General features: G+C 45.0%; 1 long non-coding RNA gene across 1 annotated transcript; it reads left to right on the top strand.

Moving 5' to 3' along the window:
• The first annotated feature begins 405 nt into the window (after positions 1-405).
• Positions 406-6,558, top strand: LOC134482312 (uncharacterized). The gene is made up of 2 exons (XR_010058346.1): positions 406-4,885; positions 4,960-6,558. It is a non-coding gene; the product is annotated as an uncharacterized LOC134482312 (long non-coding RNA).
• Positions 6,559-17,311: the final 10,753 nt, after the last annotated feature.

Here is a 17,311-nt window from a genome sequence, read left to right as displayed (position 1 = left end):
CTTCCCCTTCCACTGGTGCCCTTACTAGGCTATTCATTGCTACCTATGAGGTTGGAGTCCAGGGTCAGTCCATGTATAGTCTTTGGGTAGTGGCTTAGTCCCTGGAAGCTCTGGTTGGTTGGCATTGTTATTCATATGGGGTCTCGAGCCCCTTCAAGCTCTTCCAGTTCTTTTTCTTTTTTTTTTTTTTTTGGGTTCTTTTTTTTTTTTTTCGGAGCTGGGGACCGAACCCAGGGCCTTGCGCTTCCTAGGCAAGTGCTCTACCACTGAGCTAAATCCCCAACCCCAAATATACTTTTTTTTTGGGGGGGGGTTCTTTTTTTCGGAGCTGGGGACCGAACCCAGGGCCTTGCGCTTCCTAGGCAAGTGCTCTACCACTGAGCTAAATCCCCAACCCCTCAGTTCTTTTTCTGATTCCTTCAACGGGGGTCCTGTTCTCAGTTCAGTGGTTTGCTGCTGGCATTCGCCTCTGTATTTGCTGTATTCTGGCTGTGTCTCTCAGGAGAGATCTATATCCGGCTCCTGTCGGCGTGCACTTCTTTGCTTCATCCATCTTGTCTAATTGGGTGACTATATATGTATGGGCCACATGTGGGGCAGGCTCTGAATGGGTGTTCCTTCAGTCTCTGTTTTAATCTTTGCCTCTCTATTCCCTGCCAAGGGTATTCTTGTTCCCCTTTTAAAGAAGGAGTGAAGCATTTGCATTTTGATCATCCGTCTTGAGTTTCATGTGTTCTGTGCATCTAGGGTAATTCAAGCATTTGGGCTAATAGTGAAGGATTAAAAATTAATAATAAGCCGCCTAGCTACCCAAAAAGAAGAGGTAGGGTCTGTGAGAACATGAACTTTTCGCCCCTCCCTTGCTGTGCAATGGTTCCCGGAACATTCTTGCATGAAAGGTTTCCTGGAACAGCCACAATGACCCATAGCCTCCGGCCACAATGGTCCAATGGCCCTGTAAAATGTCACTACCCCTAATCACAATGTCACAAAGTCCTAAATTGTATGGGCAGTTTATGGTTTTGGAATTCCCCTCCTCCCTCCCTCTTGATCCTCCTGGTTTGTGGTTTTTTCCTTTATAAGCTCTGTGAAAATTCAGGTCGGGGTCGAACTCCTCTACTCCCTGTGTGGTGTATGAGTCTCGACCCCAGCATGCTGGCCTGAGCTCTCGTTTCATCTCGCTCACAATAAATCTTCCTCGTGTGATTACAGCAGGTCGGTGTCTGTGTCCTACTGGGTGCGCGTCTTTCCCGAGACTTGAGTGGGGGGCTCCCTTCGGGGGTCTTTCATTTGGGGGCTCGTCCGGGATCTGCGCGACCACCCAGGGGTCCTAGACCCACTTGGAGGTAAGATTCTCTGTTTTATCTCAGCGCTGTGTCTGGGTCTGTGTCTATGTTCTGTCTGGGAATCTGGTGCGATCGCTGTTTCGGTTTTGCGGACGCTCAGTGAGACCGCGCTCCAGGAAGGAGAGCGGGGTGGATAGGGATAGACGTGTCCAGGTACCCACCGTCCGTTCGCCCTGGGAGACGTCCCAGGAGGACAAGGGGGGACCAGGGACGCCTGGTGAACCCCATCTGATAGGTCCAGAGGAGACTTTACTCCTTGACGACCGGTTTGTTAGGCAAGGTCTGCGACCTGCCGATCAGTTTCAGTGCCTCTGGTCGACACGAAGTCGACGTCGGTTTTTTTTTTTTTTTTTTTTCTCTTTTGTTTGTGCTCGTGTGTGTGAGTGTGTGTGAATTAAGTCCTGTAGTCTGTGTTTTTCGGTACCGGTTTAAGGTCTTAGTGCACTGTCTGGGCAGATGAAGGATTCCTGCCCTGTGCACGAGAGTCTTAGTGCACTGTCTGGGCAGAAGAAGGTTTCCTGCCCTGTGCACGGGTGGAAGAAGGTTCCCCACCCCGAAATGGCGCCTGTGAGTAGATGAAGGATTCCTACTCCGAATAGTCTTTTTCTTTCTTTTTTTTCCTTTTTAGAAAGCGCACCGGGGGCCGCCCCAATCGCGCAGGCTCTGGGACTCGTGAGAGACGTTCCACGAGTCAGCCTTTGTTGGGTCCTGGCTCTGGGACGCGTGAGAAACGTTCCTCGAGCCGAATTTTGTCGGGAGGACCCGGCAACGGACAGTCAAAAAGATCTGACTGTGACTTTGGAGGTCGAGTTCGGCTGCCTATTTAAGTATAGGCACGGACAAGTGTGCTTAGATGTGTTAGTGTTTGTTGTCTGTATTCTGTTTCTGTGTTTGGTATCCCAGAAGCAGCTAAGGTTAAGCTGCAGTTTGGGCCAGGTACTGAAGGTACCAGGCATCTGTGGAAATTGGTTATAGGATGCTTTGTCTTGGTCTTGTTTGTCTGGATTGTTTTCTGTGGTATTGTCCAGTGTTTTTTTGACTTTTGTTTCGTGTTTGAATTTGGACTGACGACCGTGTTTAAAATCTTGGACTGACGACTGTGTTTGAAATCATGAAACTGTTTGCTTTGTTCGTCGAAGAGTTTTACTTGGTCCCCTTAATGCTTAGTAAGAAACTTAATCTTATGGACCCCGCTCTAGTGGCGGTGTGTTGGTTGATAGCCAAAGTTAATTTTTAAAATAGTGTTTTATCTGTGCTTGTGCTCACAGCACACAGTAGAGGGAAGCGAAATTAGCTGCGGAGCTGCTGCAGCGAGCATGGGAACTTCTCAAGTCTCACCCAATTTTTCTGGCTCTTCAGGAGCTGTTTAAAAGGAAAAGGCTTAAGGTAAAAAGAAACACTATAGAGAGATTTCTTAGTGAATTACTACACCTTGGTTCGCGATCTTTGGGAATCTCATGGTGGACAGCTGAGATAAGCTGGAAAAGGATTTAAATTTTGCTTGGGAGCAAAGAATCTTAAAGGTGGAGTTTCAGCCGGTATGACACTTAGTGCGTAGCTGCCTAAAAGATCAGAAATGCTGTTAATAGGCTATAAAAAAAGGGACAGGCTGTGTTAGAAATGCTACAGAAGAATAATCTAAAAAGGCTGAGAGCTAGGTGGGGCTATAAGGAAAACAAGAACAGGAAAGGAATTTCTGACATTTGCTCACAGAAGGAGAGTGCTCATTTAGAGAAGTTCTTTAAGGAAGCCTGCCTTATCTGCTGTCTTTATTCCAAGGGAGGAGTCAGTCTCCAGCACTAAATTACTTGGAGGTAGCCAAGGTCAGGATTAATGTTTTCTTTTCCTTGGCCCCTTTAAACCCAGTGAGACAGTTTGGTAAAGGGCTACTACTGAGGTCCTGATAGCCCCAGGTGAACTGGTTACAATTCTTTTATCAGCCCCCTGGCATCTAGCACCCAGGTTCTAACCATCTCTCCATCCTTTTGTTATTAGTTGTTACTAGAAGCCTAGTGTCATTTGGAGGCTGGTTCTCTTGAGAGGCAAAGCCATGGAGCTGACACTGACAATGGCCTTTTTGTTCCAAGAAAGGCCTCCTGGTTTAGCTGTGTGACTAAATGCTGTTTGCCCTCTTCGGTAGACTCTATTCTCAAGATTCTCTTGTTTTCTCACCATCCCATTTGATATGCTTGTTAGTAACTGTTACAGGTCTTCTTTACCACCGATGAAAGACGGAATCCTACTGGAGACCAGAAAAAAAAGGGTTCCAACACGCATAGAAGGCCCTCACTTCTGCCTGCTCTCTTCATACCCCTGAAGGTAGGGAGTGCTCCAGGTCTGCCCCCAGGCTCCAAGGGTGGGTCTCCTAGGGGCTGGAAAATGCCCCACCAATCTGGCTAAGATAAGGAAAAGATATGAAGAGAAAGTTACAGAAACTTGAAGGGTTAAGCTAAGTCGCTGAGAGAGTTATTGTAAGTTGATGCATGGTTCAGGGTCTGTGCAGAAAAGTGGACAGCACCTAATAGCTGTAGAAGAAGATGCAGAGAGACTGAAAAAAAAGAAAGAAAGAAAGAAGGTAAAAAGAGCAGGAAGCTAGGGAAGAAAAGAGACTAAAAGAAGAGGAAGCTAGAGAGCTAAAGAGAGATAAAAGACAAGAGAGGAACATATACTGGCCACAGTAGTTAGGGAACCTAGGAAGACAGTACCTGGCAACAGAAGAGAATTCCTGGCTAAAGATCAGTGTGCCTAATGCAAAGAAAAAAAAGACACTGGGTCAGGGACTGCCCCAGAAAGAACAAGAGGGGACACTGGAGAGCCTCTTGGTCCTAGAGTGCTGGCTATGTACAGAGATAGAAGGGAAGTGTGGATGCAGGGACCCAATGCTCTGTGCTCCTATGCCCCCCTCCAGTGGGCCAGTATCCAAAGACCTTGGGTACAGGGGCCTACTGGCAACAAACAATACTTATGGACTGCCCGAAGAACAGTGGACCTTGGCGTGGGCCGGGTAACCCACTAGTTCATAGTCATCCCTGACTGCCCCTATCCCTTGCTCATGAGAAAATTGCTCTCCAAAATGGCTTGCGTGGGCTGAAATGGCTGGGTGAGGCCATGTGTATGCATACCTACAGACTGTGTATGCGGAGCTTAAGACCTGTCTCAGTGCACCAGTACCTGATGCTGGGAGACGAATGGCTTAGCGCTGTTCTACTTGGAACATATCACTCCTGCCAGCCGGGCACTAACAATTATCACCCAACCCAGGACTTAAACTGTGATAGAGTGGCTGATGTTCTGCCTTTGAATAGAGTGTCCCAAAAGATGGGACCACTGGTCAGCTGCCATGGACTAGATTCTCCACCGGTTGGGGACAATCTGGTCACCTTGCTGCCCAATCCGGACCTGGAGCCACCACAGCACGAGTGTCAAGTACTGGCAGAAGCCCATGGGTGGAGGAAAGACCTCTGCGACTGGCTGATTGACCCCTGCTGAAAGCCGAGGACCTTGTCCACAGACGGGAACAGTTCTCTTCATGAATGAAGGTCAGAGACAAGTGGGTGCTGCCATGGTGGACAACACAATGTCATCTGGGATGGCTGAACCTCTACCCCCCCAGTACATCAGCACTGCAGATGCCTTTACCATCTCTTGGATGCCCTGGTGAAGCCAACAACTGTGAGTACTATTCATTGCTCAGGATATCAGGAGGGAAGAGATTCAGTGACATGGGGCAATAACGAAGCAGATAAAGTGGCTCGAAAAATGGTTATGCAGGAGCCCATCCTGGTTGCAGGCCTGCAAGAGACAGCCACTGGGAACTGGGATCGGACTAAGGGATGGCCTCACTTAGAAAAGGCCCAAATTGCTTAAAAGATAAAGGACAATGGCACATTGAGGGGAAAGCTATACTTCCCAGAGAACAAAGAAAAGACTCACTTTGCCAAATACAGAAATGGACTCAATTAGGAGATAAAAAGTTTGTCCAAGTAGTTAAGTGTATGTAATAGACTTTAAGATTTTAGCCAGAGAGACAGTAGAAAGTATAAGGTATGTCAATAAGTGAATGCTTAGCAAGCAAACAGGGCAAAGAGATCTAGAGAGTTTGGTGAAAAGTCGAAGTGAACTTCACTGAGATAAAACCAGAAAAATATAATCACAAGTATCTCCTAGTGCTTGTAGATACTTTTTCAGGAATAGATAGAAGCTTTCCTCACCAAACAAGAGACGGCCTCTGCAATCATCAAGAAGATACTGGAAGAAATCTTCCTCCGATTTGGAATGCCCAAGGTAATCTGGTCAGACAACGGCCCTACTTTCGTTGCCAAGGTAAGCCGGGGTGTGGCCAAGTATTTAGAGGTCAATTGGAAATTACATTGTATTTACAGACCTCAAAGTTCAGGACAGGTAGGGTAAATAAATAGAACTCTAAAAGAGACCCTGACCAAATTAACCATGGAGACTGGCACAGACTGGGTGACACTCCTTCCCTCTTGCTCTCTTCAGAGCAAGAAATACCCCTTCCAGATTCAGCCTTACCCCCTTTGCGATCTTATATGGGGCCTCAGCCCCCCTGACTGTATTAGATGATGTTACTGAACCAACATGTCATAGTGCCATAGTAATAATGATTTGTGTGCCAGGCTAAAAGACCTACAGGTGATACAGAAAGAAATCTGCTCACAGCTGAAAGCAGCCTATGCCCCGGAGACCCCTGAGACATCCCATCAGTTCCAGGTTGCAGCTACACTGAGCCCAGACACTCGAGCCTCGCTGGAAAGGACCGTACCTGGTGCTGCTGACCACCCTGACAGCTGTCAATTCTCAGCCCTCACCAGCCGTGTACTAGCTGTTGGGGCTGAGAGCTGGGACCTAGAGGGAAATTCAGTCATGTTTGTCCTGGGTTCTATCAAGATAGGTGTGGGATAGGCTTGATTTCCATTACAAATGATGTAACATTGCATATGTTAGTACTCTTAACACTTCTTGGGACTGTGCCTCAGGGATCACAGTCCGTATAAGCTTAGAAGTTCTAAAAGCTAGTCATGACCTTGGTGGATAGGCTTGGATAGTGTCCAGGTTAGAATCCTCATGTTAAGACTACAATACCAAGCTGTTATGCTAGATGAAGCTGAGTTCTCCATGAAGTTCTAGGATTAGAACTATTAACAAAAAGAAGAAGTGGGGAATGAAGGATTAAAAATTAATAATAAGCCGCCTAGCTACCCAAAAAGAAGAGGTAGGGTCTGTGAGAACATGAACTTTTCGCCCCTCCCTTGCTGTGCAATGGTTCCCGGAACATTCTTGCATGAAAGGTTTCCTGGAACAGCCACAATGACCCATAGCCTCCGGCCACAATGGTCCAATGGCCCTGTAAAATGTCACTACCCCTAATCACAATGTCACAAAGTCCTAAATTGTATGGGCAGTTTATGGTTTTGGAATTCCCCTCCTCCCTCCCTCTTGATCCTCCTGGTTTGTGGTTTTTTCCTTTATAAGCTCTGTGAAAATTCAGGTCGGGGTCGAACTCCTCTACTCCCTGTGTGGTGTATGAGTCTCGACCCCAGCATGCTGGCCTGAGCTCTCGTTTCATCTCGCTCACAATAAATCTTCCTCGTGTGATTACAGCAGGTCGGTGTCTGTGTCCTACTGGGTGCGCGTCTTTCCCGAGACTTGAGTGGGGGGCTCCCTTCGGGGGTCTTTCAATAGCCACTTATCAATGAGTGCATACCATGTGTGTTTTTCTGTGATTGGGTTACCTCACTCAGGATGATATTTTCCAGTTCCATCCATTTGCCTAGAATTTCATAAAGTCATTGTAGAGGATTGTTCTTATGCTGTTGCTTTACATCCTGGTGATTGTGAAAGGTTTTCATTTAGTGAGCTTGCTTATAATTTTACAGAGCCCATGAAGTGACATCATTGAAAAGTTTTAAAAAAAAAAAAATGGCTAACATTATGTAATTTTGTCGCTGATTCAATACAAGAAGTTAGTATTTTGAATCCTTCAATATATATTATTCATTATATAGGCATTTTATTAGCTGACCCTTCTGGAAGAATTTTACTACAAGCCTTTGCTCTTACAACGTGCTTTAAATTTTGGGGAGTAGCTGTTGCTCCAGAAAAGATTCAATATTCCTTTTCAATATTTGAGACATCGGTTATATCCTAAACAAAACAGAAAATTCAAGATAGTTTACTTTAAATAATCTTTAAAAGATTTTTAGGTTTGTTAATTGGCTAAGACCTCACCTTAAGTTCACCACAGGAGGAGTTAAGCCTTCGTTTGATATCCCCAAGGAAGATGCAAATTCTATTCCCCTAGACAGTTAACTGAGGAGTGACTGAATAGCTTTACAGAAAGTAAAGAGAGCTAGATGCAGAATTGTAAGATTGAGTCATGGAAGTATTTTAAAAAAGAACCTGATGAAACATACCTTATTCCAAACAGCAATTAAATTGGTTATCTAATGAAAAGGCAACACGTGTAATTGGATCACGTTCATTCTCTTGACTTTCCCCCCTGCTTCAGCGCAGATTATTGGATTATGTGTTGTAGCTGCTGTTTTTAAAATGTTAAAAAAATCAAATTTCCAATTCGTATACTGATAACCAATGATAGCTTATGATTTGCAATTGATTATTATTTGTGCAAATACAACTGATTTAAGAGAATGTACTATTCCTTTATAGGCCATTTAAGATACCAGGTAAATTATAGGCCTTACATAGGAACAATTAGCCAAACGATCTCATTCTTTATATCATCAAAATAGTTAGAGACAATAATTTGGTATACAAGTCAAATTGTAAATACAAGTCCTCAGTGTCCTCAGTTTCTTCCTGTATCACATAATGGTGATAATCCTCGAGGACGTATACCTTATAAGTTATGGCAAATAGATGTTACCCATATTATTGAGATTCCTTATAATTCTCAAAGACAAGATATTGTAAAACATATATTATAAAACCTAAAACAATATCTTAATAAATAAAAAAGGGGGAATTATTTCCCTGTATGTCATACAATTATTTAAATAATGCTCTTTTTATTTTAAATTTTAAATTTTGGATGCCAAGGAACTCTGCTGAGTGTTTATGGCACCCTACAACTAGGCATACTTCAGTGAAATGGAAGGATCTACTTACTGGCATATAGCATGATCCACGAGACATGCTGATGCTGGGACAAAGGATGATGCTGACCTGTGTGTGAGCTTGCTGAGGGCCCTGACAATGGTGACAGGAAAGCTGTTTTGGGCGTATGTTTCTGACCCATCTTTACTTGCCTATAACCCCGATTGGACAAGCTGCCTTGCCTCAAGCTTTTAGACCTTGTGGGACAGAGAACATGGGGACTATAGAAAATGCCTTCAGAAAATCAAAGAGAAGTTATGACTTTTCTCTTTCCCTTAATGTGACAAGTTATTCTGACTCAATCATAGACTGGTCAACCCAATATTGGAAAGAACAGTTTTCATTTGGAAGATTGATTCTGGACATTTTCAGAGACATTTAAAAGTTCACAACAATTGTCTTGTATGGAGTCACATTGGCAGTGGAAAAAATTGATACAGGATCTAGATTTTAAACAAATGTTAGTACATGTGCTAAAACTCCTAATCTTTTATTTATTGGTCATGTTAAAGTTACTTTTGTTTCTTCTACAATATTTAATGCAAGTTATATTGATTGTACACTCTCTAATGTTGTTACTGTATTGAAATCTGTCATATACCAGCCTTTGTTTTATTTCTTGTGAGTATTATAGGACCTTGATATTCTAAAAGGCTTACAAATATTGGAAGAAGTGAGTCAGGCTTTAAACAGAAGCAATAAGTAAGATAGTGGGTTTGGTTATTTTTGGTTATTGCTGGTATAGTGGTATAGCTATTTAATTAATAACACTATTGCTTCGACCCAAGAAGTTAAGACAGTTACTTTTGTTGATCATTTAGCAAAAACATTAATGTTTTGAGTATTCAAGAAGATTTATACGTTTCGAACAATGGATTGATGGTCTTGGTATTATCCGAATGGTGCTGATGCTGGAGATTCTTTGCAGGAATGCCATCTTTGTGAGGCTGCTGGGGACCAGAGAGCTCTGCTCTGGTTATGCAGATCTCAGGCAAGGTTCTTTTGCCTGTTGGTCATTCTGGAGAGAAAACCAGTTGATGCTGAACCATCATGGGAAAGACTTTGACATCTTTGATGCTATTGTAGCAGCCATTGCTGCTGCAGCCACTGTGGCTGCAGTGTCTGGGATTGCCCTCCCCCAATCCGATGTTAAGGCAAGCACAGTAGTTAAACTCTCAGGAGAAGTTGCTGACAATTCAGAATTCTAAATTTAAATCAACAGTTAGTGCTCTTTTACAGCTTGACAATGGCCGGTGGGGTTATGGCCCTCAGGCGCCCGGGTAGTTGGCCTTGTGCTTCTTATCACATGTGCAAACAGCGCTCCCAGTCACAGGCAGTGACTAAGCAGGTGTTGCTCTCCTTGGCAGGAGACAATCCCTCTGCCCAAATCTGGCTCAGCCTTTACAAGAATTAGCCGAAGACCAACTCTTTGAGAACCAATCCTCACCTAAGACAGAGGGCTCTGAGACTGGCAGAGTTTCTCAGAGATAGGCAAGAGGTTGCACCCCAAAGTGTCCTAAGACAGGTGCTTCTTGATAAAAAAATAAAACTCGTTGGACCCCTGCTGAAGCCCTGCTGATGCATGTAGAAGCCTTTTGTTCCTAAGAAAGGAATGCCCTGGCCCTGAAGCAACATACCTGGGTGTTATACCTAGTTGATAATCAATTCCTGTCTTTTATTCCTCTTTCCTTTGTTCCGGAGGGCATAAGCCATTTTCTCACTGTGCTTCCTGAATTTTCCACCCAGTGTACTTGGGGTATATATTCGGTGACTAAAGCAAAAGATTTTGCATTCTCATGACATAAATGACCCGAGTATGTGTTTTTTCTTAAACCTCAAAGGCCTCCGTCCAGCTCTCAGTACCATGTCAGCTTGGGCACTGACAACATACCTTCCCCAGCGGAGGGCTTCTTATGGGATCCCATCTTGTCTTTGGACTCAGCAGAATCCCACAGAATGGCTTCTATGTTAGTAAGAGCAAATTTGATTGGACACTCACTGTGTGCCAGGTATTGTGCCAGCAACTGTGCCTTCCTCTCGTATGATGAGAATTTGATCCCTAGACATACCCACATCCCTGATGTCTTTATATTTCACCAAGATACCTGTGAGAAATGGTGAATGTTTTGCAAATACTAGATAGGAAACATTACTACTAGCTCAGTTTTTCCAACTTGAAACACTCCAGCACTGGGGAACTAAGAAATAAGAGGATCATAAGATCTGTGGTGGTTTGAATGAAGATGGCCCCCATAGTTCCATAGGAAGTGGCACTATTAGGAGGTGTGGCCTTTTTGGAGAAGTATGTCACTGAGGGGTGGACCTTAAAGGTTTCAGGTGCTCAAGCCAGGCCCAGTGTCTCTTCCTACTACCTACCAATCTAAATGTAAAACCCTCAGCTGCCTCTCCAGCACCATGTCTGGCCACATTCCCCTATGCTTCCTAACATGGATGGTAATAGACTAAACCTTTGAACTGTAAGTCAGCTGCAATGAAATGCTTCCTTATAAGAGTCATTGTGTGTCGTTCACAGCAATAGAAACCCTAAGAGATTATATTAGTGTGGGCTACACATCGAGTTCTGACTAGCCTGGGCTACATAGTTTGAGACCCTTTCTCAAGAAATCAAAACAAAAGCAAGGAAGGCATCAGGAGCTGAATGAATTTGTAGCTTATTTACTATCAGAACCAGCAAGTCAGGAAACCAGGAATCAAGCCTAGACCCTGTGGCTCCACAGCCTAGGTCTGTCACAAGTGTGTCAGGCTGATCACCTGGTAACCATGGCAGCGTCATCCCCAGTGTCCATATATCCACAGTGAAGTGCATTTTCCTGTGGAAGTCATATCTGAAATAGACTCCACTATCCAATTCCTTTTATGAAAATTATTCCATCTCTTAGAATAAAGTGTGGTTCTCCCGGTGCTCATGGACATCAGCTGATCTGATCCAATCCATGCAGGCAAAGGGAGTAGAGATGGGTTGGGGGAGTGAGGGGGTGAGGCGTGAGTATGTATGGTGAGTGACCACACCCAGATGAGTTGGTCAGGAGGTAGACCAACTTTACTTAGGATGATTCAAGGCTTATACAGTTTTGGGGGACTGAGGGTAGAAACATTCAGGAAGGGCAAATGTCATTGGCTGAGGGCTTAAGGTACTAAAGTGACTCATTAGCATGGGGATGTATTTCAGCAATCTCAGGTGCTAGCTGAACAGGTTCTAATCAGGATAAAGGAAATAGATCCTGTAATCTAATTGAGACCATGTGGCATTCATTCCTCTGGTAAAGGCATATGTGCAAGAGTTTTTTTGTTTTGTTTTTTGTTTTTTTTTCTGAGCTGGGGACCGAACCCAGGGCCTTGCCAGGGCCTTGAGCTTGCTAGGCAAGTGCTCTACCACTGAGCTAAATCCCCAACCAAGAGTTTTTTAATTCTCCAGACAAGGTCAGAGAATGAGAAACCCTGCTAATGAAGGGACTCTCCCATTACTTGCCAAGCCACAGACTGCTATCCAATCAATGGTAGACTTTGAACTTAATTAATAGTTTTCCCACAGCAAAGGGCCCTTTGAGATGCCTCTTTGAAATGGGATCCAGCAGGAAAGTAAGTACCTAGCTGACTTGAGTACTGAGTGACCACCGTTCAGTGTCTGCTGGGACCTTGAAGGGGATTCCAATGATGCCTCTGTTTTCTCACATCAGGAGTTAAATCTTCAGGATGAGGAAGAGAGGCTAGGTCAGACATGCAGTTTGCGGTGACTAGGTTGATGTTACTGAGTCTCAGACATCACAAGTTCATGTTAGTAGCTCTGAGACTCCTGGGGTGGAAGTAAGGATGCTCAGGCCTCTCCTCTGGACGATGAACAATATTCTGAACTTCCAGTCCTCACTGTGAGGAGGATGGCCCCAAACAATTCATCTGTAGCTAGCCGCCAGGTACCTTCTGCTGTAAAGGTATCCAGACTAAAAGGAACAGACCAGGAATGCCCACTGCCCTCCAAGGACTGTCAACAGGAGATGACCCATCCTCAATAGGGTCAAGGTGGACAACAAGAGTCCACTTAGCAGGGTTAGGGAGAAGCTGGCTGGAGAGAAATGGCTCGGCGTCACCCAAATTTGGTTACCAGCATCCACATCGGTAGCTTACAGCCCTCTTAACCCCATCTCCATTCTCAACTCTTCCTGGTAATTTTGCTACCAATCATGACACTTGAAGGGATTCTCCCTTTCCCCCTTCCTCCCCCTGGCCCACAAGTTCCAAGGCACGATGTGACTCTAATTCCAGAATCAGTCAGACCTCGGCCAGAAGCCTCAGAACAAGGCCGGAAACTGTTACTGCCATAGATAAATTCCAGCAGAAGGTGAGTTTATTTGGCAGAAGTTGCAGGCTACACAGCCTTCCTTAGAGGAGACTGTAAAAACTAATCAACTTGAGTACTTCAGAAATACCCAAAGGTAGACTCTTTATAAGTCTATCTGGAGAAATCACCATGGTGTGTACCACTGAGAAATGTCAGGAAGAGTCTCTAACATCCTGGGTTTCCTTTCTTTAAAAAAAAAAAAAAGATTCCTTATTTTTATTATTCATATGTATATGTGTGTACCTGTGTGAATTTGTGTCACGGCATGTAGATACCCACCCCCCAGAGACCAGAAAGCATAATATCCCTTGGGATTGGAGCTACAGGCTGTTGTGAGGCTCCTGATAGAACAGGATGTGGATGATAGGAACCACGTTTCTTGCAAGACCAGTAAGTACTCTCTAACTCCTGAGCAATCACTCCAGCCCCACTGGGTTTTCCTGGGAGAGTCAGAAACCTTTCAATGAGACACAAAGATGGGGCTAAAGAGGAAAAGCTGTTCTGTTCTGTTTCTATGGTGCTATTGTTTTAATCACAGGAAGGTTTATGCAGTATATCTACAGCATGTAATGTATAAAACGTGCCCAAATTCCCACTGACATCAGAATAGATAACGGATCATCTATCTTAATTAACAACGTTGTAGACAAAAAGACAAAGAAACTTTCACCAGAATGATGTGTTGTTTAATTTCTATGCTCTGTCATTGGTTCTGGGTATTGTTAAAATGTATGCATACTGTGTTTCCAAACTTAAAAAAAAAAAGCAAACAAACAAACAAATTTCCTGACTCCAAAGCTCTTGTTATTTTAACTCAGTTGTTTCAACATCAGCAGAGTAGAGAAAGGCTAATCTCTAACCTCTGACCTCTGCCTAGCCCCACCCCATCCTTCTCCTCTAGAGTTAAACATTGTATACATCTGATGTTGACCTTCCCAGTTTAGGACTCTTCAACCCACCCTAGGGAGGATGAATTCTTTCACTCTCTCCCAAGTGGAAGGATACAAGAGTGAGGCATGACTTGCCCAGAGCTCCACTGTCCAGGGGGGAAGAAAGTAGAAAGAGCTATTGGAAGTTAACATCACCTAGTGACCATTCAGTTACTGCCTTGCTAGGATTGTCAACCACATAAGGCAGAAAGTTAAACTTACCTGACTGACAGTCCCCTTATTTGTAAACTATCAGCTGCCATTCCATGCACTGGTTAAAAAATAAAAGACTTCTGATTTGGTTTGGTTGGCTGGCTGGCTGGCTGGCTGGTTGGCTGGTTTTTGAGACAGGGTTTCTCTGTGTAACAGCCCTGGCTGTCCTGGAACTCCTTTTGGAGACCAGGTTGGTCTTGAACTCACAGAGATATGCCTGCCTCTGTCTCCCAAGTGCTGGGATTAAAGGTGTGCCCCACCAAGCCCTGCTTGGGCCCCCCCCCCCCCAGCTGGGGACCGAACCCAGGACCTTGCGCTTGCTAGGCAAGCGCTCTACCACTGAGCTAAATCCCCAACACCCCCTGCTTGGTTTTTGACTTGAGAGTTTTGCTAGCTATCCCAGACTGGCCATGAACTTGTGGTCCTGTCCCTTGTGCTTCTCCTGGGTGCTGGTGAGACAGACAAGCATAGGAGACCGTTGAATAATCTTGGATTCCATTTGGTTTGGGGTTATGCACACTCTCCCTTCTCATAATCAGGTACTTGGAAGCTCAGTACCCTCACCACACTGTGGGTGCACACACGCTCTTCAAATCTTCTAAAAAAGTAACTTAAAAACCTGGAAGAGCCTGGTGTGACTATATCTATAGCCCCAGCTATAAGAAAGGCTGTAGCAGAGTGTTCTCTTGAGTGTGTGTGTGTGTGTGTGTGTGTGTGTGTGTGTGTGTGGTCTTAAACTCCCTTTGTAGATAAAGATAATTTTGACCTCCTCCTAAATGCAGAGAGTCCAATATTTTGAGGCCAGCTTAGACAACACAATGGGTCCTCATCTCAAAATCAAAATGTAGACAAAGGAGTTTGCACTGGACATAAGTGCAAACACCTGTAGTCCCAGAACTGGGAGTTGGAGGCAGGAGGATCAAGGTCATAACTGGTTTCAGAGCAAGTTCAAGGCTGGCCTGGGCTTGAAGAGATCCTATCTCAAAACAAACAAAACAAACAGAAAACAAAGGATTGTGAAAGTTCTCGTGGGAAAGAAATGATAAATGTTTTTGCTTAGCTTGCCTGGACTTGAACATTACCCAAAGTCTGCGCACAAACTGATGGCCTGTAAATGTGTGCTGTTGTGTGTTGGCTGGGCGAGCAGACTACATAAGGCTATGGTTCCAGAAGTGTTTGCTGTGACGATGTCCTGGGTCAGTTAAACCCTGCCACACCTCCACTGCCATCACTTTCCATGCCACTTTGCCACTTTGAATGTCCAGGAGATCTGACACTGCTCACACCTTTGTACCCTGAGGAATGTTGAAATTATCAAGGGCCTGACTGAACAGCTGCAGGCTGGGAAAAGCCTGGAAAACAGCTCAGAGAAAAGCAAAGGAATTCTGCTGTGTTTTGAATGTAGCCCAGGCTGGCCTTGAACTGTCAATCCTCCTGTTTCTCCCTAGAGGTCTGGGAACACAAGGAGGTGCCACCACACCCTGTTTTACTTGAGATGTTTTTACTATCTCATTTTCTTTTAGGGTGGATATTGAAGATGCAGGGTTGGGGGTGGAGGCACTGCCTAAGACTACGCTGCCAGTAAACACAATCCCGGGATTTGAACCAACTCCTTGCCTCCATTACTAACAGAAACTAACTCTGAGATTCTTCAAATGGCTATCCCGGCATTGTCTGCAGACAATTTTTATGACAACACCCACCTCCAGGAATCAAAACGAGATAATCTCTCTAGAGACTGAAGCGGAGAACATTCTCTAAGGGCTGGGGGTAGGGATGCCGGCTGCCTCCCGTCTCTACAGGGGATCCTAGAGCATTTAGGAAACTCCATGTTTGTATTGATCAGCTGGATTCAGCTCTGTGAACACACTGTGAGCATCCCTTGTGAACTCCCCAGAGCTCAGCCTGCAGGTACCACACTACTGTTAGCATTCACCCTTTCCCTCACTGTACACTTCTTGTCTCCCGAGATGAACACACGTTTCATCTTCCTTTACCTCCTACCCCTACCCCCCACCCCCCGTAGAATGTTTGGGACCCAGAAACAGCCAGACTGTAGCTCAATAAGTAGAGCCCTTGCTCAGCATTTACAAAATCATGCATCCAACGCCCCCCCCCCCCCCCCCCCGCCCAGCACCAGGCATGTGGAGCACTTCCATAATCCCAGAACCGAATGCAGGAGGATCAGACGTTCCAGATCATTCTTGGCTACATGAGTTCAAGGCCAGCCTGGGCTACATGAAACCCTGTCTCAATAAAGTAAAATAATAAATAAATACTCGTCTTTCTAAAAGCACCAAGTCTCAGTCAGGCATGGTGACACACACACCCTTAACCCCGAGCTTAGGAGGCAGAGACAGGCAGATTGAGATGCCAAATCTCTTAAATTCAGACTCCATTTAGACCTAAGTTTGAACTCAGACAAACTCCCAAGTTTTCCCCCAACAAGACCCAAGCCTAGCTCCAGTCTCTAGGTTAATCCCCAACAAGACCAGCGTTTCCAGGTTACACCCTCAATAAGAGGAGTGACTCCAGGTTATTCCCCCAACAAACCTGCACCCCCAGGTTAAAGCCCACCAATGCAGAGGGGAGTAGAAGTTAAGTTTATGATATGACTCCCAGCACCAGCCAATCATGTTAAAGGCCACGGTAGCTTTCCAATTAGATGCTTGCATAATAATCCCTGCTTGCTGCTTCCTCTAGAGCCTTTCCCTGATGGACATTTGGGCTCCCCCACAACCAAAACTGTCCTACATAACAGTGGTGCATTGGGGGAAAGGGGGGCTAAGCTAGCTTGAATAAAGACCCTGCTGTGAGTTGCATCAGATTGGCTCCTGTTTTTGTTTTTTGTTTTTTGTTTTTTTGGGTTTTTTTTGGGGGGGGGGTCACTAACATTTCCCTGGCACAACGAGATCTCTGTGAGTTTGAGGCCAGTCTGGTCTCCAGAGCTAGTTCCAGGACAGCCAGTCTGAAACCGTGTCTCAAACCAAAACAGCATAATTAACAACAACAGCAACAACACTAACTCTCAACATTTCAAGACTTCTGCCTCACTTCCCAAACCACTGCAGAAGTCCGTGCCAACCTAGGGACACCTTTTCTAAGTGTTAATTCTGTGTGCTTTGGCCAGCAACTGCCATCCTTTTGTGCATAGAGAAGCTAGCTGGACGTGTTCATTCCACCAAGGAGGCTCCTCTAGCCCAGGCCTCCCTGTGGCTTTGGAAGTCCTTGCTTGGTACCAAAAGCCGAGGACAAGAAGGCTTTGTGCATTCCAGACACATACGTCCCCCCACCCCCAACAGCCATCCACTCTCTTCCAGTTGGATAGA

Source organism: Rattus norvegicus, chromosome 16 (genome assembly GCF_036323735.1).
Source record: "Rattus norvegicus strain BN/NHsdMcwi chromosome 16, GRCr8, whole genome shotgun sequence".
Classification (NCBI taxonomy): Eukaryota; Metazoa; Chordata; class Mammalia; order Rodentia; family Muridae; genus Rattus; species Rattus norvegicus.
The sequence above is the reverse complement of the archived record's forward strand: the minus strand, read 5'-3'. Positions and strand labels throughout refer to the sequence as shown.